The 25,566-nt window shown below is 45.0% G+C and overlaps 1 non-coding gene and 1 pseudogene across 1 annotated transcript; both read left to right on the forward strand.

The window, feature by feature from the left end:
- The first annotated feature begins 10,225 nt into the window (after positions 1-10,225).
- The window catches only part of LOC129531881 (uncharacterized), a 45,197-nt pseudogene continuing 29,856 nt past the window's right edge, over positions 10,226-25,566 (forward strand).
- Positions 20,568-20,671, forward strand: LOC129530165 (U6 spliceosomal RNA). The gene has a single exon (XR_008675748.2). It is a non-coding gene; the product is annotated as a U6 spliceosomal RNA (small nuclear RNA).

Raw genomic sequence — 25,566 nt, forward strand, 5'->3', positions numbered from 1 at the left:
CGTGACGTCACAAGAGAGCGCCTTCCGTGACGTCACGAGGGCGCGCCTTCGCCGACACCATAGAGGTGGGCCTTTGGCGACGACAGAGGCGCGGGTGTTCGGCTACGTCACTGGGGCGCTACGGTTCCTGGAGCTGGGCAGTCTTCTCGTCAGAGTGGGGACTGGTAAGAGCAACCTCCCCGCCAGGTCCTGTGTGTTGCCGGCTGAAGAAGGGTAGGTGAAAAATTCAGACCCAGCACAGTGTTTATGTTGGTCAAAAATAGAAAACTATGTCTGGCGCGGCCGAGGCGGGAGGACCCTTCAGGCCAAGAGCAGCCTAGCAACATGGCGCAACCCCATCTCTGTAGTCCTACCTCAGCCCCCCAGCTACTTGAACCCAAAGGTTCAAGGCTCCAGTGAGCTATGATCCCACCACAGCATTCCAGCCTGCGAGATTGAGGTAAACCCTGTCTAAAAAAATTAAAAAACTATCCAAGTGTGCAACAGGGAGGGACTGCTAAATAAAACATGAGGCTGGCTGGGCCCTACTGTAATCCCAGCACTTTGGGAGGCCGAGGCGGGAGGATGGATGGCTTGGGCTCAGGAGTTCGAGACCAGCCTGGGCAACATGACGAAACCCCGTCTCTACAAAAGATACAAAAATTAGCCGGGCGCGGTGTGCACCTGGCCTAATTTTTGTATTTTTTTCTAGAGATGGGGTTGGGGCGGGGGGCCTCGCTATGTTGCCCGGGCCAGTTTCGAACTCCTGAGTTGAAGCGATCTTCTCACCTTGGCCATCAGAGTTGTCGGAATTACAGGCGTGAGGGACAGCGCCCCACCTGGGTTAGGCTACTTAATAACATAAGAAAGTGCTCCGCCAGGCTCAGTGGCTGACACCTGTAATCCCAACACTTTGGGAGGCCGAGGCGGGTGGATCACCTGAGGTCAGGAGTTGGAAACCAGCCTGGCCATGGTGAAACCCAGTCTCTACAAAAAATACAAAAATTAGCCGGCCGTGGTGGCGCGTGCTTGTAGTCCCAGCTACTTGGGAGGCTGATAAAGGAGAATTACTTGAACCCGGGAGGTGGAGGTTGCATTGGGCCGAGATCGCACCACTGCACCCCAGCCTGGGCGACACAGCGACTCCAAAGTTTGACACCAGCCTGGGCAATGTAGTGACACCCTGTCTCTACAAAACAAACAAACAAAAACCCAGGCATAACTGTGTCCACCTGTGGCCCTAGCTAGTTAGGAGGCTGAGGCAGGAGGATCACTTGAGGCCAGGAGCTCAAGGCTGTAGTGAGCTATGATAATCCCACTGCTTCCCATCCTGAGCAATAGAATGAAAGCATGTCTCTAGATAGCTAGCTAGCTAGCTAGATAATTGATACGTAGTTTTGTATCAATTTTTTTCCCTAGATTTGAGCATGTTTTTCTAAAGTAGCATTCAACACATCAGCATTTTACAGTGTTATTATTTGTTAATGTGATTATGTTTTTCTGAAATACAGTGTCCTTTACAAAAGCAGTTTTGTCTTTCAAAGCACATAGATAAGGCCCTCAAGTGAATTTGTCTGATGTTGGCGACCTTGGTACCATTTTGTCCACTTGATTGGAAAAGCCAGTCAATAATCTCAGGTCACTGTTGGCCTTAGAAGAGCCCAAAGGCAACAAGCAAAGGCGCTGGTATCCAGTCGCCTTCTAGAAGCATTTTCACTTTCCCTTAAGGTTTCCCTTGATGAACATAGAAGTACTGTATGTAGAATTGACCCAGTGCTGCCCTGGCAACTTTGTATATTAGCCCAAATTTACATTTCTTACCTTTATGAGAGGCACCCTGGTAGGCTAGTGGAGTTACACACAAAGTCTGATCTCAGCTGCACTGTCCAGAGATGCAACACGGTCCAATCAAATAACATTCTCTGAGCCCGTTTCTTTAGCTGTGAAAGAAGAATAACATACCCATCTAAAAAGGCAGCTTATTGTATTTGATTGGTCTTTTATTTTCTATGAAACTGTGTTTAACACAGTAATTATTTTCATTTGTATACTACATTTGTGTTGTGTTTTTGGTTTTAGTTTTGTTTTTGAAATGGAGTCTTTTTTTTTAGTGGTTTTTTGTTTTGTTTTGTTTTGTTTTTGAGATGGAGTCTTTCTATTGTCACCCAGGCTAGAGTGCAGTGGCGTGATCTCCGCTCACTGCAACCTCCACCTCCCAGGTTCAAGTAATTCTCCTGCCTCAGCCTCCTGAGAAGCTGGGATTACAGGTGCCCACCACCACGCCCAGCTAATTTTTTAAATATATTTTTAGTAGAGATGGGGTTACAACATGTTGCCCAGGCTGGTCCCAAACTACTGATGTCAAGTGATCCACCCGCCTTGGCTTCCCAAAGTGCTGGGATTATAGGCATGAGCCACGGCGCCTGGCTTGTTTTAAAATAAGGGTTTCTTGGCTAGGCATGGCGGCTCACACCTGTAATCCCAGCACTTTGGGAGGCCAAGGTCAGTGGATCACCTGAGGTCAGGAGTTCGAGACCAGCCTGACCAATATGGAGAAACCCTGTCTCAACTGAAAATACAAAATTAGCCAGGCGTGGTGGTGCATGCCTGTAATCCCAGCTACTCAGGAGGCTGAGGAAGGAGAATTGCTTGAACCCAGGGGGCGGAGGTTGCAGTGAGCTGAGATCGCACCATTGCACTCCAGCCTGGGCAATGAGCAAAACTCTTGTCTCAAAATAAAAAAAAGATTTTTTAAAATGATATTTTCAGTATTTTATAGATGATGTGTAAGCAGCAATCTTAATAGGATGTTACCTGACACTTTGCGAGACTGGCAGCTGATTTGATCCAGGTGTCTCTAATTCTTTTTTCTTTTTCTTTTTCTGTTTTTTTTTTTTTTTTTTTTTTTTTTTTTGACAGAGCCTTGCTCTGTCCCCCATGCTGGAGTGCAGTGGCACGATCTTGGCTCACTGCAACCTCCACCTCCCGGGTTCAAGCGATTCTCCTGCCTCAGGCTCCCGAGTAGCTGGGATTACAGGTGTGCGCCACCATGCCCAGCTAATTTTTTGTATTTTTGGTAGAGACAGCGTTTCACCATGTTGGCCAGGCTGGTCTCGAACTCCTGACCTTAGGTGATCTGCCTGCCTCGGCTTCCCAAAGTGTTAGGATTACAGGCGTCAGCCACTGTGCCTGGCCCAGATGTCTCTAATTCTAACATGAGATGTATTGCAGGATCATAGCAGAGTGAGTTGCTGATGTATCCAGAAGGAAACGAGCATGGAACTCTCACGACAGCTGTCCTGAGAAGTGTGTGTGTGCTGTGCTTGAATATCTCACTGCTCATTTATACACAGGCTTTCTGGTGACTGAGTTAACAGTATCTGTTTCATAAATAATGTAGCCCTCTTTCTTTCTTTCTCTCTCTCTCTTTTTTTTTTTGAGACAGGGTCTTGCTCTGCTACCCAGGCTGGAGTGCAATGGTGCAGTCTCGGCTCACCGCAACTTCAGCCTCCTGGGTTCAAGTGATTCTCCTGCCTCAGCCTCCCAAGTAGCTGGGATTACAGGCATGCGCCACCACGCCTGGCTAATTTTTTCTTTTTTTTTTTTTTGAGACGGAGTTTCGCTGTTGTTGCCCAGGCTGGAGTGCAATGGCACAATCTCGGCTCACCACAATCTTTGCCTTTCGGGTTCAAGGGATTCTCCTGCCTCAGCCTCCCGAGTAGCTGGGATTATAGGCATGTGCCACCACACCCGGCTAATGTAGTTTTAGTAGAGACGGGGTTTCTCTATGTTGGTTAGGCTGGTCTCAAACTCCTGACCTCAGGTGATCTACCCGCCTCGGCCTCTCAAAGTGCTGGGATCACAGGCATGAGCCATCACTCCTGGCCTAATTTTTGTATTTTTAGTAGAGAGAGGGTTTCACTCTGTTGGCCAGGCTGGTCTCGAATTCCTGACCTCAAGTTATCTGCCTGCCTCGGCCTCCCAAACTGTTGGAATTACAGGCGTGAACCACCATGCCTGGCCAGCTCTATTTCTTTAAGCCTACATGTTTTGCACTTGTTAAAAGTATTTGAACATACAATTACTCAGCTTCCCTTGTTTACGTGTGAATTTTGTATAATCTTAAATATTTTTTCCAATCTAAGCTTTATTTTATCCCGTTTCTTCTATATTTCTATAACTTTAGGCGGGTATCTTCATTGAAAGTTTTTTCTCAAAAGCCTTAAGATAGAACATAGTTCTTGGCAGCAATTTGAAAGTTATTTGAGGAGAAGGGGAGACTTACAATGATGATTCAAATGAAGGAAACTAAAAAGTAATGAAGCAAGGCAGAGGAAAAAGCAGTATTCACTTGAGCACATCCCAAAAGAATAACATTTCAAATGTAACTAGAAAAAAGTATGCTGAAGTTCGCAATACAGAAATAATTATTAATAAGATAGCTTTAAAGCCCTGCTCAGCTTTTGAATGTTGGGAATTGACCCAGAGGTGGCTGTAACCTAAGATGGTTCCTTCAGTAATGACCATTTTTTCTTTTTCAAGATGATGATTATTCCCCACCTTCTAAGAGACAAAGACCAACGAGCCACCACAGCCACCAGTCCCAGAACCCGCCAATGCTGGGGAACGGAAAATGAGGGAGTTCAACTCTGGTAAGTTCTCAGCGAAATCTATGACCTTTTCCTTTATCTTCTGGACTCTCAATGTGACTGATGAAAGTTACCACATGCTCTGCAGGGGGAAATGGTTTAGCATGTGTTACTACATCTTAATCACATCTTTGTAAAGCCAGGAGCATTTTACAAGTCACGTTACAGACATTGTTTAAACATAGTCTGTATTTACCAAAGTATAGGACGTTGTATCATCTCATATTAATTAGTTAGTTGGCTCAAAATTAGTGCTAATGACTTAGTAATTCAGTGATTTCTGTTAGCTTTAAAACCTTTATTTCAGAACTATTTCACCTCTTGGTTTTCATTTTTGCTGTGTGTCACTGCCTGCCGGCTGCTAATTTATTAACTCCCAGTGAATCATGTGTCCTGTGAAGGGACTGAATATTAGTGACAATTTATGTTGATGATTTGTATTTTGAATAAATAGCTTGAATACATAGAACATTAAGCTTGTATACATTTTGAAAATAGTATTTTAATATTCTACTGTGTCATAGTTACAATGATTGGATATATATTGAATTTATATGTACTTTAAGTTGTTATATGTTTATGGTCTTTAGCATTCTAACGTGCAATCGTGTATCTGTTAAGTCTTTTTTTTTTTCAAGATTAGACTGATTTATTGAGGCATCTGTTTGATGCCACATTAAATGGCCCAGGCTTTGTGTAGGGGTTGAGGTTAAAGCAGGAAGAAGGGTGGTGAGAGGCGGGGTACCAGGATTAGGTTGGAATACCTGGGGGTGCTCTGAGGCTCCCCAAGTTTCCCTGGTCTTGGCCGGCTGTGCTGCTGGCCTGGGCATCTGATGGGCCTGCAAGGGTGGTCCAGGGGCTAGGGCAGGGACTTTGGAGTCACGCCGTTGGCTTTGAATCCAGACTCCTACACTTGGTAGCTGTGAACTCTCCATGCCTCAGGGACCTGCAGAACTGAGCTCTGTCTGAGCCAGGTTCCATCCAGGCACTGCGGATCCATCCAGAGGGGCACTGCCTCAGGTTGCTCGCTATTCACTGCCTTCTCAAGCAGACCCTTGTCTCCTTCTAGGCCCTCACAATCCAGTGGAGGAGACGAAACTCATCTGCCTCTGTCCCTCTGGGCACGCCTCATGCCAGGTGCATCTGTGGACAGGGGCCGTGCTCCTGGGCTTCCAAAGTTGGAGAAAGCTGCCAGGCTCAGGTGGGTACATCACGGCAGCTGCTGCCCTCTGAACACAGTGACAAAAGAACACTCTGGGCCTGGAGCCCTGGTCTGTGGCATTGGGCAAGGCTGTTGCACTTCTCTGATCCCATTTCCCCATCTGGAAAGTGCGCTGATTGTATCTCCCTGTGGGCACTGAAGGCTGAGTGTTAGTTTGAGAGCCAGCATCTGGGGTTTGGGCTGTAATTCCCCGTCAGCCCCATAGGTGCGGGGAACCAGGGACTTTGTTGGGATTACCCTAGGCATCAGTTTAGCTTCCTGCCCCTGGCTTGGGCTCAGCACCTGAAGTAGTCTAGGGGGTAGGTGGTCCTGGTGGGGGCTGGGGCTTTTACCCAGACTGAGGTCACACCCAGAGCCAGAAGTCTTGGTGCCTGCTCTGGGCAAAGGTGCCAGCCTGTGCGACAAGAGTGAAACTCTGTCTCCAAAACAAAAACAAAAAACCTTGCATCATTTCAAGGGGCTCACACCTCCCTAAGGGCCTGGAAATTGGCTGGCTCTGGCCTGCATCTGGCCCCGAGGGTGTAGGTAACACCCCACCTTACCTGGTTTCTTCCTGCCAGGGCCAATCTTCAGACCTCAGGACTTTGCAGCCTATCCCACCTCCCCTCTGGCCAGCCTTGAGCCCTTGTGGGTCCAGCACTTTTTCCAGGCTGTCTCCTGGTTGTCCTTCTGCCTCGAGGCCTGGCTCATGCTGCTCCCCCTTCCACTCTCCAAGATCCACAAGGACCACTCCACACCCAGCTCAGCCCCATCCCCTCAGATAGTCCTTTCTCTTTTCTCAGGTGGCCAGGTGCATATCTTGGTGTGAGGACCTTCACTGTATCTGGGAATGCCTACTGGTTACCTCGGTAACAGAGAACAAGGCATTTACCTGATATGAGTGTCTTGGTTCACTGTCTACATGGCTAGGGAGGGAGTCAATAATAGGCTTTTCACTTGCTGCAAGGGCCAGTTCTCCTGGCCCCATGGCTCTAGGGATGGAGGATGCTGCAAGAGATGCACCGCTCACTTCCCAGCTGAGGACTGTGGGTCATCTCAGGGCGATTTCACAGTCCCCACATGCCCCACCCCCTCAGCTCTGCAAATACCAAGCAGTGCAGCCTGCCTAGGGGATGATGGGCTCGAGAGTGCCCAGGTAGTGCCCAGAGTGCCCTTGGCAGGCCCCTCACCTAGCTGCTTCCACAGCTCTGTAGCAAGAGTTCTAACCTTTTTTGACCGTGAAGCCTGCTGAGAATAAGAGCTGTGGACTGTTTTCCCAGAAAGGCATGTACATGCTCTCCACACAAAACCTTTCATCGTGGCCAAGCACCGTGGCTCATGTAATCCCAGAACTTTGGGAGGCGGAGCCAGTCGGATCACCTGAGGTCAGGAGTTCAAGACCAGCCTGCTCAACATGGTGAAACCCTGTCTCTACTAAAAATACAAAAAATTAGCCAGGCGTGGTGGCAGCCACCTGTAATCCCAGCTACTCCGGAGGCTGAGGCAGGAGAATCACTTGAACCTGGGAGGCACAGGTTGTAGTGTGGTGAGATCACACCACTGCACTCCAGCCTGGGTGACAGGAGCAAAACTCTGTCTCAAAAAACAAAACAAAACAAAACCTTGCATCCTTTCAGGGGGCTCACACCTCCCTAAGGGCCTAGTAATTAAACCCTTTGGGCCTGAGGGTGAGAAACTTTGTCTCAGTTCTTCCCCGAGTGATCAGCCCAGGGGTAAGGAAGGAGAAGCCAGAAAGCAGGACCCATGAGAAGGGCCCCCTCCTGGAGTTTGAGGCCCACTCCCTCCTGCCCCTGCCTCTCCTCTGTCCAGGACTCCTCCCTGCTCTGCCCCACTCCTGGGGCCATAACCAGGGGGAGCTGTGGTTTTCTACAGGCCCCTGGGCACAAAGTGGGCAGGCTCACCTGGAGGCGATCAGAGTAACATGGCAAGAAGTGAGGGGGAAAGCCGCCCTGGAACTGCGCCTGTCTGCCCCCTGACGTCACTGGCGTGCACTCCTCCCTCCCCTCACTCAGGCAGTGGCATGAGTTCCATGTGAGCGCTGTCCTGCTCCCTCTGCTGCCTCTTTTTTTTCTTGGGGCTGCCATAACACTTTCCCTTCCCCAGCCCTGCCAACCTGGTGGGACATTGGGCTTCCCACTCACAGGGTCCTGGGGACAGGCCCATCCTTTATCATACCCACAGAGAGACCCTTTTTTTCTTCAGGACCTGGGGAGCAGCCAGGTTCCATGAGTTAAATGCAGATCTGAACCAAGCTGGGATTGGGGTACACACTCTCCTCTACTGAAAAGTAGCTAGGGATTCCAACTAGGTGAGAAGGAGAGTGGGGCAGAGCCAGACCAGAGAAGGACTGATCACCTGGAAAAAGCCTGCCATCAAAGGTCTTGGCAAATGCTGGGTGCAGTGGCACACTCCTGTAATCCCAGCACTTTGCGGGGCTGAGACAGGTGGACTACTTGAGGCAAGGAGTTCGAGTCCAGCCTGGGCAACATGGCAAAACCCCATCTCTACTAGAAATACAAAAATTAGCTAGGCATGCTACACTCCTGTAATCCCAGCTACTCAGGAGACTGAGGCAGGAGAATCACTTGAACTGGGGAGGCAGAGGTCGAAGTGAGCCGAGATTGTGCCCCTGCACTCCAGTCTGGGAGACAGAGTGAAACTGGCCTCAAAAAAAAAAAAAAAGAATATGGCCTTGGCAGAGAGGGGCCAGCCCAGCAGTGCCTTCCCTTGGGTTTCTCCTGGGTAGGCCTCTGCCATGAGGAGGTGCTTCCTTCTGCCTGTCCATGGCCCACAGCAATGGAATGTCTGCTTCTGGGGGTTGGGTGGGAGACTGCTGGCAGAACTGGAAACCTTCAGGTGGGGTTTTTTTGTTTTGTTTTGTTTTCGAGATGGAGCGTTGCTCTGTCACCCAGGCTGGAGTGCAGTGGTGGAATCTCCGTTCACTGCAACCTCCGCCCCCCTGGGTTCAAACAATTCTCCTGTCTCAGCCTCCTGAGTAGCTGAGATTACAGGCATGTGCCACCATGCCCGGCTAGTTTTTGTATTTTTTGTATAGATGGCATTTCACCATGTTGGCTGGGCTGGTCTTGAACTCCTGACCTCAAGTGATCCACCCACCTCGGCCTCCCAAAGTGCTGGGATTACAGGCATGAGCCACTGAGCCCAGCCCCTTCAGGGGGGTTTTGAGTCTTCACTACAATATTAGTTTCCTGTGGCTGCTGCAACAAATTACCACACACTTAGTGACTTAAAACAACCAAAATGTATTCCCTTACAGGTCTGAAGGCCAGAATTCTACAGTAAGTCCTACTGAGTCAAGGTGGGAGCAGGGTCGGTGGCTTCCGAGGCTCTGCGGGAGAATCCGTTTCCTGGCCGTAGAGGTGGCCTGCACTCCTCAGCTTGTGCTTCCCGTCTTGAATGACTGGAGTTTCCTGCTTCTGTCACTACACCTCCCACCCTCTCCATCACCTGCTCTGCTCTTTTAAGGATCCGAGTGAGTACATCAACCCCAAAAGCCAAAGACCCTTAACTTCATTATATCTGCAAAGCCCCTTTTGCCATATAAGGTCATGTTCACCAGTTCCTGGGATTAGGATATGGGCATCTTGGGGGCATCAGCCTGCTACAGCTAGGCTGCAAAACTGTTACACCCTCCTGGTGTTTCAATGATTGGGAGAAACAGGGTTGGCATTTTTTGCTTGGGGGTCCCTCTTAAACTTGTATCTGTAAGGTGGGCGGTCCCTCTTAATCTTGTGTTTTTGTTTTTGTTTTTTTGAGGTGGAGTCTTGCTCTGTCATCCAGGCTGGCAGTGGCGTGATCTTGGCTCACTGCAATGTCTGCCTCCTGGGTTCAGGTGATTCTCCTGCCTCAGCCTCCTGAGTAGCTGGGACTACAGGCACCCACCACCATGCCCTGCTGTTTTGTATTTTTGGTAGGGACGGGGTGGGGGTGGGGCTAGGGAGGGGGGTTTTGGCTATGTTGCCCTGAGCTCAAAGCGATCCGCCTGCCTCTGCTGCCAAAGTGCTGGGATTACAGGCCTGCACCACTGCACCCGGCTGCTGTAAAGTCTTATTTCACACAGCTGAGACATGTTTTAGGACGTTTGCTAAAAGACCCCTGGAGACCGCCTCATTGTGACCTCCCTGTTATTGTGTTTAATTTGATTGAACTTTTCTGCCCTCCTGCTTTTCAGCTTCTCTAATAGTCTCCCATTAAACCAATTCTAAGAACCACCAAAAAGGGGAAATTTTTTCTTGAAAGCAGTAAAATGATATGGACTGTTAGAATGTAAAATATATGAAATAAGTCATTATACGTTAGTGCTGCTCTGACATAGGGACGTATTATTGAGAAGCAACTTTTGCTTGATTTTCAGAGAAATGGAATCATCGTATCGCTGATCTACGTAAACAAATTGAAGAATTGTCTGAAAGAAAATATGGTATGTCTAAACTGGAAAAGTCCTGTAATCTTATGTTCATGGGTGTTTACACAATGGAGTTACTGTTCATCATGGGGGTACCATGGACAAGCCCAGGGCTGCCGGCGAGTCATGCCATCCTTACACGTTTCTCCTTGTAAGGTGCTTTGTAGTGTCTACACACTTTGTTTCTAGATTGCTGCAAAGCTGAGGAAAAGTTGTATTTCTTTAGTTATTAGTTAGCATTTCTTTTAAACTTTCAGTATGGAGATTGGAAATTTATTTACATATTTATTGCAAAGCCCTGGATCTTAGGGATTTCATTGAATTATTTATTTATTTTTTTTTGAGACGGAACCTCACTCTGTCGCCCAGGCTGGAGTGCAGTGGCACGATCTCGGCTCACTGCAACCTCCGCCTCCCGGATTCAAGCAGTTCTCTGCCTCAGCCTCCCGAGCAGCTAGGATTACAGGCACCAGCCACCACGCCTGGCTGATTTTTGTATTTTTAGTAGAGACGGGGTTTCATGATCTTGGCTAGGCTGGTCTTGAACTGCTGACCTCCTGATCCACTCACCTCAGCCTCCCAAAGTGCTGGGATTACAAGTGTGAGCCGCCACGCCTGGCCAAATATTATTTTTTTAAATGAATTGTTTCTCTTAGTCTGCTTTGTTAAATTTGGAATTCATCTGGGCGCGGTGGCTGACACCTGTAATCCCAGCACTTTGGGAGGCCAAGGCAGGCAGATATCTAGGTTGGGAGTTCGAGACCAGCCTGACCAACATGGAGAAACCCCGTCTCTACTAAAAATACAAAATTAGACGGGCGTGGTGGCTCATGTCTGTAATCCCAGCTATTCGGGAGGCCAAGGCAGGAGAATCGCTTGAACCCAGGAGGCAGAGGTTGTGGTGAGCCGAGGTTGCACCATTGCACTCTAGCCTGGGCAAAAAGAGCAAAACTCCATCTCAAAATAAATAAATAAATAAAATGTTCAGTACTCACCAAGGTGCCCCTGTTGTCTCTACTTTTATCTTGATGCATCACTGAATTGATGTTAGATTTCAAATTCATCATTGCCCTTATACTATTCTATCCTGAAGCCACCTTTATATAGTGATGAAAGAAATTAGCGATTTGTTATTATCCTCTCTCTGTTGGTATATATCAAATGCTCACCTAAAAAGAGCAACAACCAGTGGAAAACACATGATGTTTTTATTTGGGTGACTATTTACTTGTAACCTACTAGCAAACTATAAAATTGTATGATATGCAGAATTTTAACTGAATTGCTTTAAGTGAACATTTAAACATGATAAACAATATTGATGGTATTTGTGTTAATATACTTAAAATGAACATTTTTCTTCATCATGAGTAATATAACCTACTCCTCAATGAAAACCTAGCATTAAATTTGCTAATGAATTCAATAACATTTCCATAATATTTTTAGTTACATGCTTAAGGTTCTCTTAGTGTTTCTCCCACTTTTTAATAATAGCTTATGCCTTTTTCACCTTTGGTTTTTTTTGGTTCATTTTAAAGCAAAAATCTCACAACATGTGATATCTGGAAACACTATAACCTAGTGGTAAGACCATAGGCCCTGGGGACACAGGCTGGCCACGTCTCTTCTCCTGTCTGAGCTTTAGTATCCTCTTTTGTGGTCATGAGAACTGAAGATCTGTCCCGAAGATTTGATAAGATAGTAAAGTGCTTCACATAATACCAGACATATAAATACACAGTAAATGCTTCCTCCTTATATTTTTATTGATTGATTGATTGAGACAGAATCTTGCTCTCTTGCCCAGGCTGGAATGCAGTGGCGTGATCATGGTTTCTGCAACCTCCACCTCCTGGGTTCAGGCAATTCTCCTGCCTCAAGCCTCCCGAGTAGCTGGGATTACAGGTGCCTGCCACCATGCCCAGCTAATTATTGTACTTTTAGTACAGACGGGGTTTTACCATGTTGGCCAGGCTGGTCTCGAACTCCTGACCTCATGATCTGCCTGCCTCGGCCTCCCAAACTGCTGGGATTACAGGTGTGAGCCACTGTGCCCAGCCTGTCTTTTCTCTTCACACCCGCAGTTCATGATGAAATATTAAATATGTACTAGTGGATATTACTTTGCTGAATATTGCCTAGTGAATATGAAGTATTTATTCTCACCTTTCAGACATGAACTTATGAATTCAACAGGTGAAGATTTACAACTTGATAAATCAGCTTTGTGAGGTACGTCTTCAGTCTTAAATCAGATTAGAAGATTATGCGAGGTAATTAACACTTAACATTGATTTAATGGTAGCTTGCACATGAAATAGTGTGCCTCTAAGTATTAATTATGTCCTAGGACAAGAGAATTCATGTTGTCAAAATTCTCATACTCTCTAGAACAATAAACTCATTTTCTTTTTATTAGTAAATATTGCATTTATGGGTAGACAAAACTGAAAGAACAATATTTGTTCTACCTTTGAGATGCAAGATTCATCTGGCATAATGCATTGAACAGGTTATTATTGAAGTCTACACCAGTCAACTGAATAAGCATTCATCAAATGTCCGTGATATGTAGGACATAAGTTTTCTTTTAGAGTATGGAACCATGCATATTATCTTTTAATTAGATGATTTAGTTAGATATGTTTTTAAAGAACTAGAAATATAATTGATTTTCTTGTTTTGGCTCTGGAGTGGAGTGGGGATGAAACAGAATGGATTCACACTGTTTAGATTTACTAAAATGGAAGGATTGCAGCAAGATCATATCCCTAGTCTCCCCATAGCAAATGTCACCTGCTAGCTGTTTTGTGTTTTTTTTTTTTTTTTTTTTTTGGAGGTTGAAGTTTTGTTCTGTCGCCCACGCTGGAGTGCAGTGGTATGATCTCAGCTCATGGCAAGCTCACCTCCTGGGTTCAAGCAATTCTCCCTGCCTCAGCCTCCTAAGTAGCTGGGATTACAGGCCTCTGCCACCACGCCTGCCTAATTTTTGTATTTGTAGTAGAGTTGGGGTTTCACCATGTTGGCCAGGCTGGCCTTGAACTCCTGACTTCAGGAGATTCACCCGCCTCAGCCTCCCAAAGTGCTGGGATTATGGGTGTGTCACTGCACTTGGATTTAATGGGATATTTCACTACAGACTTTGGTAAACAGAATATTAGCATTTTTGGTGTTCTTTTTATTTTACTCATACTATTTTTCTTTGGACTCAATCACAATAACAGAATTAAAGATCAAAGTGTAAAAGTTAAAGACCAGTACAGATTCAATAATTATTCTACATACTGTGTTTAAATGATATCCCTTTTTCTTTTTGTTCTTATAGCTCGAGCTGTAAAAGCCAAAGGTCCGGTGATGATCCCATACCCTTTTTTCCAGTCTCATGTTGAAGATTTTTATGTAGAAGGCCTTCCCAAAGGAATTTTTTTTTTTTTTCTTTTTGAGATGGAGTTTTCACTCTTATCGCCCAGGCTGGGGTGCAATGGCACAACCTTGCTGGTCACTGCAACCTCTGCCTCCTGGGTTCAAGAAATTCTCCTGCCTTAGCCTCCCAAGTCGCTGGGATTACAGGTGCCTACCACCACACCAGGCTAATTTTTGTATTTTTAGTGGAGATGGGGTTTCACCATGTTGGCTGGGCCAGTCTCGAACTCCTGACGTCAAGTGATCTTCCCGCCTTGACTCCTGACATCAAGTGATCTTCCCGCCTCGGCCTCCCAGAGTGCTGAGATTACAGACGTGAACCCATGCCTGGCCAGGAATTTTGTTTTTTAGGAAGGCTTTCTACTAATGGAATTCCTGGCCTTGAGAGGATGTTACTTTCGAAGGAAAGGATTTTTTTGTTATTAAAAGGTAAGATTCCTGGATTCTTATTGGACTGTTATCTCTGTTATGAGTAATCCATCTTTAGTCATTCACCACTAAGGTTGTATTTAATTAAGTCTGAGTTATTTTATGGTGGTTTTGTTTTGTTTTGTTTTTACTGAATTTTGTTCTCATTGCCGTGGCTTGAGGGCAATGGCGTGATCTCAGGTCACCACATTCTCTGCCTTCCAGGTTCAAGCAATTCTCCTGCCTCAGCCTCCTGAGTAGCTGGATTTACAGGCATGCGCCACCATGCCTGGCTAATTTTTTGTATTTTTAGTAGAGATGGTGTTTCACCATGTTGTCCAGGCTGGTCTAGAACTCCTGACCTTGGGTGATCCACCCGCCTCGGCCTCCCAAAGTGCTGGGATTACAGGCATGAGCCACTGCGCCCAGCCTGGACCTGCTTCTTTCTCTTTTTTTTTCACTAGCAGCTTAAAATTGGTGCCTTATTCAGACACAAGCAAAAGGACATTAACCCAGCTTTGGAAATAGGTGTGAGCCCATCTATGATTTTCCTAGTTTCTCCTCCCCCTTTGCTTTTTGCTCTCTTGTTAGTATATTAATTGTTTTCACTCTCTGAATCTTTTTTCCCCATTTCTTTGGCAGACATTTTTACTTATCTTGGAAGAGTAGGTGAAGAGCTGTTTTTAGGACTCTTTGAAAAGGTACAGTATGGGTGACAGTCTTGGCTAATGGTAACATCCAGGGAGCTGGGGTCAGCGTGAGCTGGAATCAGTTCAAATTAGCAAAGCACTGGCACTCAGTGGCAGGAATACAAGTGACTGCAAAGTGTTAAACACATCTGGAAAGGGATACTGACATCATCCTCAGAATCTGTGGGGAGTTCACATAGCCAGTTAAGACCCATTCCTCTTTGACCCTATAAAGATTCTTTAAAGAATAATATCCTTAGTGGTTTTCTAGCCAGCTTGCCTGCTCATTTATCTTTGAGGACGACATGCCTTGTGGAGCTCCACAGGCCCCAGAGGGGTATGGATTCTGCATTTGAAAGTGCTGAAGCTGAGAGACTGGGTCTTGGTGGACCCCAAGAGGTCTGTTTCTCCTCTACTCATTGTTCCTTTTTTTCCCAGCAGCTGGCATTGCTGTTTAAATGGGTTGTTCTTTGCTGTTTTAAGTTGTTTCATAGTGGTGTGTCAGGATTTGGGTTTTCTTAATACTTTCCAAGCTGGTGACTTGAGTGGTGGTTAGGGAGGAACTGTTTTAGGGCTGTTCTGGAGCAATTGAGGTCAGGTGTCTAGATACTCCCAGCTTGTCTGTTGAGGAGAATGCTGTTCTCATTGTGCTGCCTTTGGTGGTGCTGTGTGTGGCTCTTTAGATGTGGGTGGAGGTGAGCTGGGGGAGTTAATGAGATATTTTTTAGGTGCTTTTGATAAAGTAGCCTGCACTACAGGATTCACTGTGACTTTTTTCCTTAACCTATGCATTTCTCTCTGCTAGCTTTTGCTGTCTTTCTCATGCCTTTGATTTTCCCAGCTCCTCTTAGTTGAATTAACCTAAGTGCTCTGCTATGGTTTGAATGTGTCCCCCAAAGTTTATGTGCTGGAAACTCAATCCTCAATGCAACAGTTGGGATGTGGGGCCCAATAAAATAGCCTTCATGAATGAGTTAATGTTGTTATTGTGATTAGTAATCACAGAGTGGGCTTATTATATAACAAGAGTTCAGCCCCTTTTGCCCTCTTGCTTTCTTGCATTCTCTTTTCCTTCTGCCTTCTGTAGTGGGATGATGCAGCAAGAAGACCCTTACCAGATGCAGGCCCCTCAACCTTGGACTTCCTAACATCCAGAACTGTTAAGAAATAAAATTTATTCCTTTCCTTTCCTTTTCTTCCTCCTTTCCCTTCTCCTCCCTTTTCTTCCCTTCCCCTCCCTCCCTCTCTCTCTCCCTCCCTCCCTCCCTCCTTCCCTCCCTTCCTCCTTCCCTCTTTCTCTCTTTCCCTTCCTTCCTTTCCTTCTTTCCCATCCCTCCTTTCCTTCCCTCCTTCCCTTTTTCCCTCCTTCCCTCTTTCCTTCCTTTTTTCCTTTTTATAAATTATGCAGTCTGTGGTATTCTTCTATAGAAGCATGAAATGGACGAAGACTCCATTTTCAAGAGCAAGCACTTTTGTAGTTTCTGAGCAAATTATGACTGCAAAGGAAGTTCTATAGGTAGCCTCAGATCCACTACCTAGGAAGCATGCTACCAAGCAGACCTAGGATCTAGGATTTGATCAAGTGCTGGGCAACATGATACCTCAGCAATTTAGCACCTCCCTATATACCTCTAGTTGGCTCAGCCCATCAGGGCTAAAACTACCCCTCATATCCTAGTGTCTCTTGTAGGCAGAAGCCTTGCCTAAACCCTAAGCTGCTTGGCTGACATTCTGTCTTGTGCTTTTTTTGTAGGGGGTTCAAATATATACAAAAGAAATATGTTGAACCTCCATGCACCCAACCCGCAGATTAAGCAGTTACCTCCATTTTTCCAGATTTGTTTCGTCTGCTTCAGTCTCCCTAAAAATTTATGTTTGTACAGGAAAGACTGAATATATAGCTAATTCTCCACCCTACCTCTCATCTTAAGTCACTTTTCAGAGTAGTAAGTTAGTGACCTAGTAACCTTCCCTCTACTGACCAGTAGTTTTTTTTCTGAATACCATTATGAACTCATAGATTATTGTTTACATTTGATGTATTTCAGGCCATTGCAGTCTTTATTGTTTTGGATGCTTACATTGTCTCATCTAGGTTAATAATTATCTCTTCAAGTTGACTTTCATGTCTTTTTGACGTGATCCTGTTGGACTTTGATGGATTCCTTGCTTTCTGGCAGAGAAGATGTTCCAGGATCAATATATTGCACCATACATGGAGTCAGCCATTTCTCTAGGGAACCTTGATTCCTTTTAGTAGAGAACACAGTTTGAGGTCTTGGACTGAATGACTTTCGTGAACCTCCTCTCCTGAGACTACAGCCTGCATCCCTGCATATAGCCCATTTGGAGCTCTTGCTGGGCACCAACAGATCTCCTAAAACTGCTATATAGTTCTGCCTCACTCTTACAAAGATTCATCTCTTGAGAGTTTTGTGCTCTACCCCAGATGTGGTCTTTCTGGTTCTGAAGCTTTTGCTTCAGTCACCCTGAATTTTGCCAGCCCTATGCATGCTATACCTTGGATTGCCAATTTGCCCTCACTGAAGCCAGTTTCTCTGGTTAGAATAGTTGCCCCAACCCATGCCTAATACTCTAGTAAACAAGGTTCTACCTGGGCTTAGGTTAACTTTTGCTCCTTTGGGCCCTGTGTTCTACCAGCATTCCATTTATCTGAAACTCTCCCTCACCTTAAGAACTTATCTGTTCTTTAATGATTTACTGCTGCTTCCTGGGTTCGAAAGAACCCAGTTCAGGAGTTTCTGTTTTAGTTTGAGATCTTATAGGGCTGTCTCATCAGGTTGGTGTCAGCCCAGCTAGGATTAGGCAGAATTGGGTGGGGGCTGTAGTGCATTTTTGGCACAGCATGTACCTGTCTGACTAATTCTCTGTCTTTTCTTTCCTGTTGCAATTCATGGGTCTTAGCATCTTCTGAATGGTGTTTAGTAGGTCATCCTGTTGATTTCCTGCTAGGGAGTAGCATACTCTGGCTCTGTACCATTGGCCAAGGGACTTAAGGATAGGTGAAGGGCTGCAGTTTTATTAAATGGAACAGTATGAAGAGATGGCATTGTAAAAAAAAAAAAAAAAAAAAAAAAAGGCTTGGCAGCAGGGCCCATTTGAATGGTTGGTCCTTGGCTCCTTTGTTGATATAGACAGATCCTTGATGGGAATTTGGAATGATCCCAAATATTGTAGATCACTGGTACATCAAGTCATCCTCAAGGTTGTCTGTGTAACAGTCTTGAATGATATTTTGTCAGTCTTTGGAGATTCTCTGTATAGGGTTTAATCATTTAGTTATTTCAGTTGAGCCTGTTTAGTTTCTTTGCAAGGAGATAAGAAATGTGAAAGAGATGCAGATATTAGGGGAAAAAATTCAGGAGCCTTGTTTCCCCACCCTCTACTTGGGTTCTGGAACTAGACTCATAGGTGAGTAGTGAGGAGCTGGGCCCAAGCACATTAATCCTAGATCTAGCTCTGCTTTGCGCTCACTCCAGTTCTTGTATCAAATTCACTTCAAGCCACCCAGAGTAGTATGTAGAGGAGTCATTCAAGACCATGCTTATACTTCATTGTATCAAATGGGAGATCCAGTAGTTTATAGCCTATTGTTTCTGGAGCCTGGAGATGGCTCTGCATAAGATTTGCTGAAGCAAATTTTATTACATTAGAAGAGAACCTAGCTGGCTGCATCCTACACTGGAAGCTTTTAGATGCTAATAAGGAGGTCATGTAAAGGTCGCAGAATGACTCTGGAATCCATTCCCTGCCAAGAAAGAATAATGACATTCTATGTTGGCCTCTTTTCATTTCCCTTTGATTTTGAGTAATAAATTCTCTCCTCACTTCCCAGCTGAACTGTTTGGGAGTCTCTATTCCCTAGAAAGACTCTGGTCACATACCCATCAGATTAAATTAAGTGAAAACTCTTTGGCCTTCATGAATGTTGAAGGATTTCAAAGGGCTAATGGAAATTCTTCTAGAAGTAACTGCAACCTCCGCCTTCCGGGTTCAAGCGATTTTCCTGCCTCAGCCTCCCGAGTAGCTGGGATTACAGGTGTCCACCACCATGCCCAACTAATTTTTGTATTTTTAGTAGAGATGCGGTTTCACCATATTGGCCAGGCTGATCTAGAACTTTTGACCTCAGGTGATCCGCCCGCCTCAGCCTCCCAAAGTGCTGGGATTACAGGCGTGATCCACCGCGCCCAGTTAAACTTCAGTTTTTCATGTTCCATGCATAGGTCAGGGTCTTAGGGAGTGATTCATTCTAGCAGAACTCCCTGGATTTTAAGGCAGATGTTCCATTTATTAATTGACAAAGGAGGCATATTTCTCCCCTGGTAACCCAAAGATTTAGGTCATTTTCCCAGAGACTGCATTTCCACTGTGAGGGTTCTTGGAAAACTAAGCAGAGGATGAGGAAAAGTCTGTGAACAAGCTTGCTGGTCTCTCCCTGTCCTACAAAAGAGCATACCTCTTCTGTAACCAGAAGGCCCTTTTGATTAGGCAAGGCTGGACAGACTGTGTGTGTGTATTTGTGTGTGTGTGTGTGTGTGTGTGTGTGTCTGTCTGTCTGTCTTGAGACAGGGTCTCACTCTGTCACCCAGGCTGGAGTGCAGTGGTGAGATCAGAGCTCACTGCAGCTTCCACTTCCTGAGCTCAAGCGATCCTCCTATTTCAGCCTCCAGAGTAGCTGGGACTATACGAATGTTTTACCGCACCCAGTTCATTTTCTAATTTTTTGTAGAGATGAGGTTTCACTGTGTTGCTCAGGCTGGTCTTGAACTCCTGGCCTCACGGAATCCTCCTGCCTTAGTCTCCCAGTGGGCTGGGATTATAGGTATGAGCCACCTCACCTGACCTGCGACGATTTTTCAACAACGTAATTTCTCTCTTACAGAGCCACCTAAGCTGAAGATTCCCTTGAGAACAAGTACTGTCCTGAGGTTTCATGGCCTTTCTTCCATTTGTGGTTCTTGCGAAGTGGAATTTAAATGACATCTTATCAAGATGGATAAACCCTAGTTTCCCAGTGCTGGAATATAGAAGATGGATGGACAAGTAAATCCCACTCAGCACCCATAGTCCAGGCTTGGAGACCTCAACACACCTGAGCCCCAGACATCACCTTTCATTGTGAGTAGCTCTGAGATGACACTTCTGCTGTTCCCAATTCCAGCATTAATTGGATTAGTTATTTTGTGAAGAATTTTCATATGCCACAATCCTGACCATATCTTCAAGTGAACAGAAAAATTATATTAAAAAGTCAACCTTCTGTCTCACTCTATTGCCCAGACTGGAGTGCAGTGGTGCAATTATGGCTCACTGTAGCCTCAACCTCCTGGGCTCAAGCAATCCTCCTGCCTCAGCCTCACAAGTATCTGGGACTACAGGTGCTTGTCACCACACCTCACTAATTTTCCCATTTGTGTTATATGTGGATTCCACAGGACTGACTTCGAAAACTTGAGTGTGCATGGATTTTGGTATACACAGAAATGGGAGAGCTGGAACTAATCCCCCCATATACCAAGGGACAAATTGTATCTGTTTTTACAATTATACAGTAGGAGACATTATGTTCCATGACAATGGTAATTTTTAATGACAGTTTTTAATTGAGTGAAATTACCATAAAAATAATAATAGTAGCAGCTAATATTTACTGAGCTGTTACTAGGTGCCTATAAATAGCATAGATTTTTAAATTCTCCATAATTCTTCCTTATTTCACTTAACCACTCTATCTTAAATTACTCATGCTTGCCTCAGTAGCACACATACTTAAGTTGGAACAGTAGAGAGATTGGCACGGCCTCTGTGAAAGAATGACATGCAAATTTGTGAAGCATTCCATATTTTTTTAAAAAAAGAGAAAAAAATTACTCCCAGATTTTCACTGTGTTTGTGCATATGACCTTTTGTTTAGGTTGAATTATATCCAAAGATGAAATTTCCAGAAGTGAGATTACTGTGAGTCACAGGGCATGAGCATTCTTATTACCCTTGATGTAAATTGCAAAGCTTTCAGGCATGGTGGCTGTCAGCCTGTAATTCCAGCACTTTGGGAGGCTGAGGTGGGAGGATTGCTTGAGGCCAGGAGTTGGAGGAGGCAGTATAATGAGTCACTGTCTGTATGATTTAAAAAAAATTTCCAAGCTTTATGCTGGAAGGCTTATATACATTTTAAACACCACTAATACTACAAGAAAATGGCCATTTCACTGCACCTTCGCCCACACAGGTATTATAATTTAACAAGTTATTTTCTGTGTGATAAATGAAAGACTTCATATTATTACTTTGCCACCCATTCTTTTTTCTTTTTTGAGACGCAGTCTCGCTCTGTCGACCAGGCTGGAGTGCAGTGGTGTGATCTCGGCTCACTGCAACCTGTGCCTCCCAGGTTCAAGCGATTCTCCTGCCTCAGCCTTCTGAGTAGCTGGGATTACAGGCACATGCCACCATGCCCGGCTAATTTTTGTACTTTTAGTAGAAACGTGGTTTCACCATGTTGATCAGGCTGGTCTCGAACTCCTGACCTCATGATCTACCCACCTCGGCCTCCCAAAGTGCTTGATTACAGCTGTGAGCCATGCGCCCAGCCTATTTGTCACATATTTTATCTTTCCTTATGTTAGCTTATTAGCTTTATTTCTTTATTGTCCTTTTTTTTTTTTTTTTTGAGATGAAGTCTCGCTCTGTCTCCTAGGCTTCAGTGTAGTGGCACAGTCTCAACTCACTGCAGCCTTGACCTCCTAGGCTCAGGTGATCCTTCCACCTCAGTAGTTGGGACTATAGGCACATGCCACTATGCCTGGCCAATTATTTTTATTTTTTTATTTTTACTAGAGACGAGGTCTTGCTTTGTTTCTTAGGCTGGTCTGGAACTCCTGGCCTCAAGCAATCCCCCCACCACCCCCTCCCAAAGTACTGGTATTATAAGCATGAGCCACCATGCCTGGGGTATCTGTGTCTTTTCCATTTATTTATAGAGTTACTTTGTGTTTTACTAATTCAATGATCTGTTTAATCTTTTATTAAATTATAAAAATAATAAATACTTTTAAATAAGTGAAAAATGTCCTTCACTCTTGAGACCCATAATCTTATCTCAGGAAATAATTGCAATTGAGAAAATGGGCCATATCCTTCAAGATACATACATGGTGATTGAACATCACTTCATATTTTCATATTTCGTGGACATTTGTGCCAATACCTATTGATCTATTTTAATCCTTTTCATGGTTGCATAATATTTTATTATATGGATGTATCACAATTTACCAGTACCAGTCAACTGCTGGAGGCATTTAGACTCCTTCTAATATTTGCTTTGAGCTCTTTATATAATTAAAAATTAACCCCCTCAGCCAGGTGTGGCAGCTCACACCTGTAATCCCAGCATTTTGGAAGGCTGAGGTGAGAGAACTGCCTGAGTGTAGGAGATCACCACCAACCTGGTCAACATAGTGACACTTTGTCTCTACTAAAAATAAAAAAAAAAAAATGAGCTACACGTTGCAGTGCACACCTGTAGTCCCAGCTACTGGGGAGGCTAAGACTGGAGGATCACTTGAGTCTAGAAGGTTGAGGCTGCAGTAAGCTATGATCACACCATTGCACTTTAGCTTTGCTAAGAGCAAGACTGCATTTCTTAAACAAAATAAAAATTAGATGGGAATATTGCTCAAGCCCTGGAGGTTGAGGCTGCAGTTAACTGTGATTGCACCACTGCAGTCCAGCCTAGGCGATAGAGCAAGACCCTTTCTCTAAAAATAAAATAAAATAAAAATTAACCTTCTATCATATTTCCCAGTAACACCTTCCCTCCTACATTTCTCCTAGAAGTCCTTAAATTTTGTTTTTCACATATCGTTTAAAACTTTTAAGTGCTGATGTCTGTCTGTGTCATCCCTCTTTTTTTTTTTTTTTTTAAATGTCTTTTTGTCACTTCTAGCTGGACCTACCATGAAAGACTTCTGAATCCAGGAAGAGAAACTGACTGGGCAACATGTTATTCAGGTACAAAAAGACTTGGACTGTAACTCAAAAATGATCAAATAATAGTGCATGCATCAAGTGCAATGGGAAGCTCTTCTGGAGAGGGAGAGAAGCTTCCAGTTAAGGTGACATTGAAGCCAAGTCCTGTAAGATAAGGAAGAGTTGTATGAGAGTGGGGAGGGAAGGGGGAGGTGGAGGGATGGGGATTGGGCTGGGATGGGATGGAGTGAGCTGCCCAGGCAGGGAAACCAGCACTATACAGACCTGAACAATGAAGACGGCACATTTTGTTCAGGGAATGGTGAATTAAGTGTGGCAGAAATGCTTTGTAGAGACAGTAATTTGCTTGTATGGAATTTTGCCCAAGAGACCTCATTACAGTTTCTAATTTTTTGATGTTATCATGCATCACTGCCCTTGTCAGATAGTATCATGATCACAATAATATCAAGCATAATATTTCATTGATTCTCACAAAAACAGGTGGGTGCCACAGTTATCCCCATTATATGCACAAAATGATGAAGACTTGGGGTTAATGAGCGATTTGCCCAAGCTCACCTGAATATTAAGACTGAGTCAAATGTTAGTCTGGTCTGACTTTAATGCTTGCCTTGTTCATGAGCACCATGCATTGCCTCTCCTATGCAGTTAAGCAGGTAGACAGGTGAGAGAAGAGCCCGTGTGATATCGGGGGAAATTTACCCCGATATTTCATGTAGGTTCTTTTCTATTTTCCCTGAGTGTCGGCCGGTCTGAGAAATAAAGGGAAAGAGTACAAAAGAGAGAAATTTTAAAGCTGGGTGTCCAGGGGAGACATCACCTGTCGGCAGGTTCCGTGATGCCCCCCAAGCCGCAAAACCAACAAGTTTTTATTAGTGATTTTCAAAAGGGGAGGGAGTGTATGAATAGGGTGTGGGTCACAGAGATCACATGCTTCACAAGGTAATAAAATATCACAAGGCAAATGGAGGCAGGGCAAGATCACAGGACCACAGGACCGGGGCGAAATTAAAATTGCTAATGAAGTTTCGGGCACGCATTGTCATTGATAACATCTTATCAGGAGAAAGGGTTTGAGAGCAGACAACCCATCTGACCAAAATTTATTAGGCGGGAATTTCCTTGTCCTGATAAGCCTGGGCGTGCCACGCGAGCCCAGGGCTTATTTCATCCCTTATCTACGACTGTAAAAGACAGCTGTCCCCAAAGCGGCCATTTCAGAGGCCTCCCCTTAGGGATGCATCCTCTTTCTTAGGGATGTTCTTTGCTGAGAAAAAGAATTCAGCAATATTTCTCCTACTTGCTTTTGAAAGAAGAGAAATATGGCTCTGTTCCACTTGGCCCACAGGCAGCCAGAGTTTAAGGTTATCTCCCTTGTTCCCTGAAATTGCTGTTATCCTGTTCTTTTTTCAAGGTGCCCAGGTTTCATACTGTTTAAACAACTTGTGCAGTTAACGCAATTATCACAGGGTCCTGCGGGGACATTCATCCTCAGTTTACGAAGATGACCGGATTAAGAGATTAAAGTAAAGACAGGCATAGGAAATCATAAGGGTATTGATTAGGGAAGTGATAAGTGTCCATGAAATCTTCACAATTTATGTTCAGAGATTGCAGTAAAGACAGGCCCAAGAAATTATAGAAGTATTAATTTGGGGAACTAATAAATGTCCATGAAATCTTCACAATTTATGTTCTTCTGCCGTGGCTTCAGCCGGTCCCTCCGTTTGGGGTCCCTGACTTCCCGCAACACGTTTCTCTCTACTCACAGACTTCTGACCAAATGTGTGTGCAGAGTTTCTACACCAGTTCTCCAACTCTCTGGATACCAACCGCGTATCCCACAATTCCATTCTGACACTACCTAGAGTTAGCGCAGAACCCACAGGTTAGGGGCTCAGTCCCACAAGACCACCCTCACTTCAGATGCCAGTTGCAAGTCCTAGGTTGTCACCTGTATTTTGACCAACCAGTTAGAAATCAGGGTTTCCCATGACCCTTTTCTTGAGTTTAATTATTTACTAGAACAACTCACAGAACTTAGAAAAACAGGTTTTTTTCTTTTTTTTTTTAAGAGACAGGGCCTCGCTCTGTTGTCCAGGCTGGTGTGCAGTGGTGCAATCATAGCTCATTGAAGCCTCAACCTCCAGGGCTCAAGTGATTCTCCTGCTGCAGCCTCTCAAGTAGCTGGAATTACAGGGTTCCCACCACCACATTTGGCTAATTTCTTTTATTTTTTGTATAGATGGGGTCTTCTTATGTTGCCCAGGCTGGTCTCAAATTCCTAGGCTCAAGTGATTCCGCCCACCTCTGCCTCCCAAAGTGCTGGGATTACAGGCATGAGCCAGCGCATCTGGCCACCTTATTTTCTATTACTGGCTCAATGTAATGGCTCCATCTCAGGAACAGCCAATGAAAGAGATGCACAGGACAAGGTAAGTGGGGAGGGGCACAGAGCTTCCATGCCTTCTGTTGGGCACACTACCCTCCCAGGACCTCCTTGTGTTTAGCAACACAGAAGCTCTCCAAACCCTGCTGTTTGGGTTTTTATGGAGGCATGATTGATAAAATCATTGGCCATTGGTAGTTAAGTCAATCTCCAGTTCCTTTTGCCTCCTGGAGTTCAGCAGGTGAGGCTGAAAGTTCCAAGCCTCAAAAAATGTGGTTGGGGCCAGGTGCGGTGGCTCACTCCTGTAGTCCTAGCAGTTTGGAAGGCTGAGGCACATGGACCACTTGAGGTCAGGAGTT

The sequence above is a fragment of the Gorilla gorilla genome, chromosome 1, assembly GCF_029281585.2.
Source record: "Gorilla gorilla gorilla isolate KB3781 chromosome 1, NHGRI_mGorGor1-v2.1_pri, whole genome shotgun sequence".
NCBI lineage: Eukaryota > Metazoa > Chordata > Mammalia > Primates > Hominidae > Gorilla > Gorilla gorilla.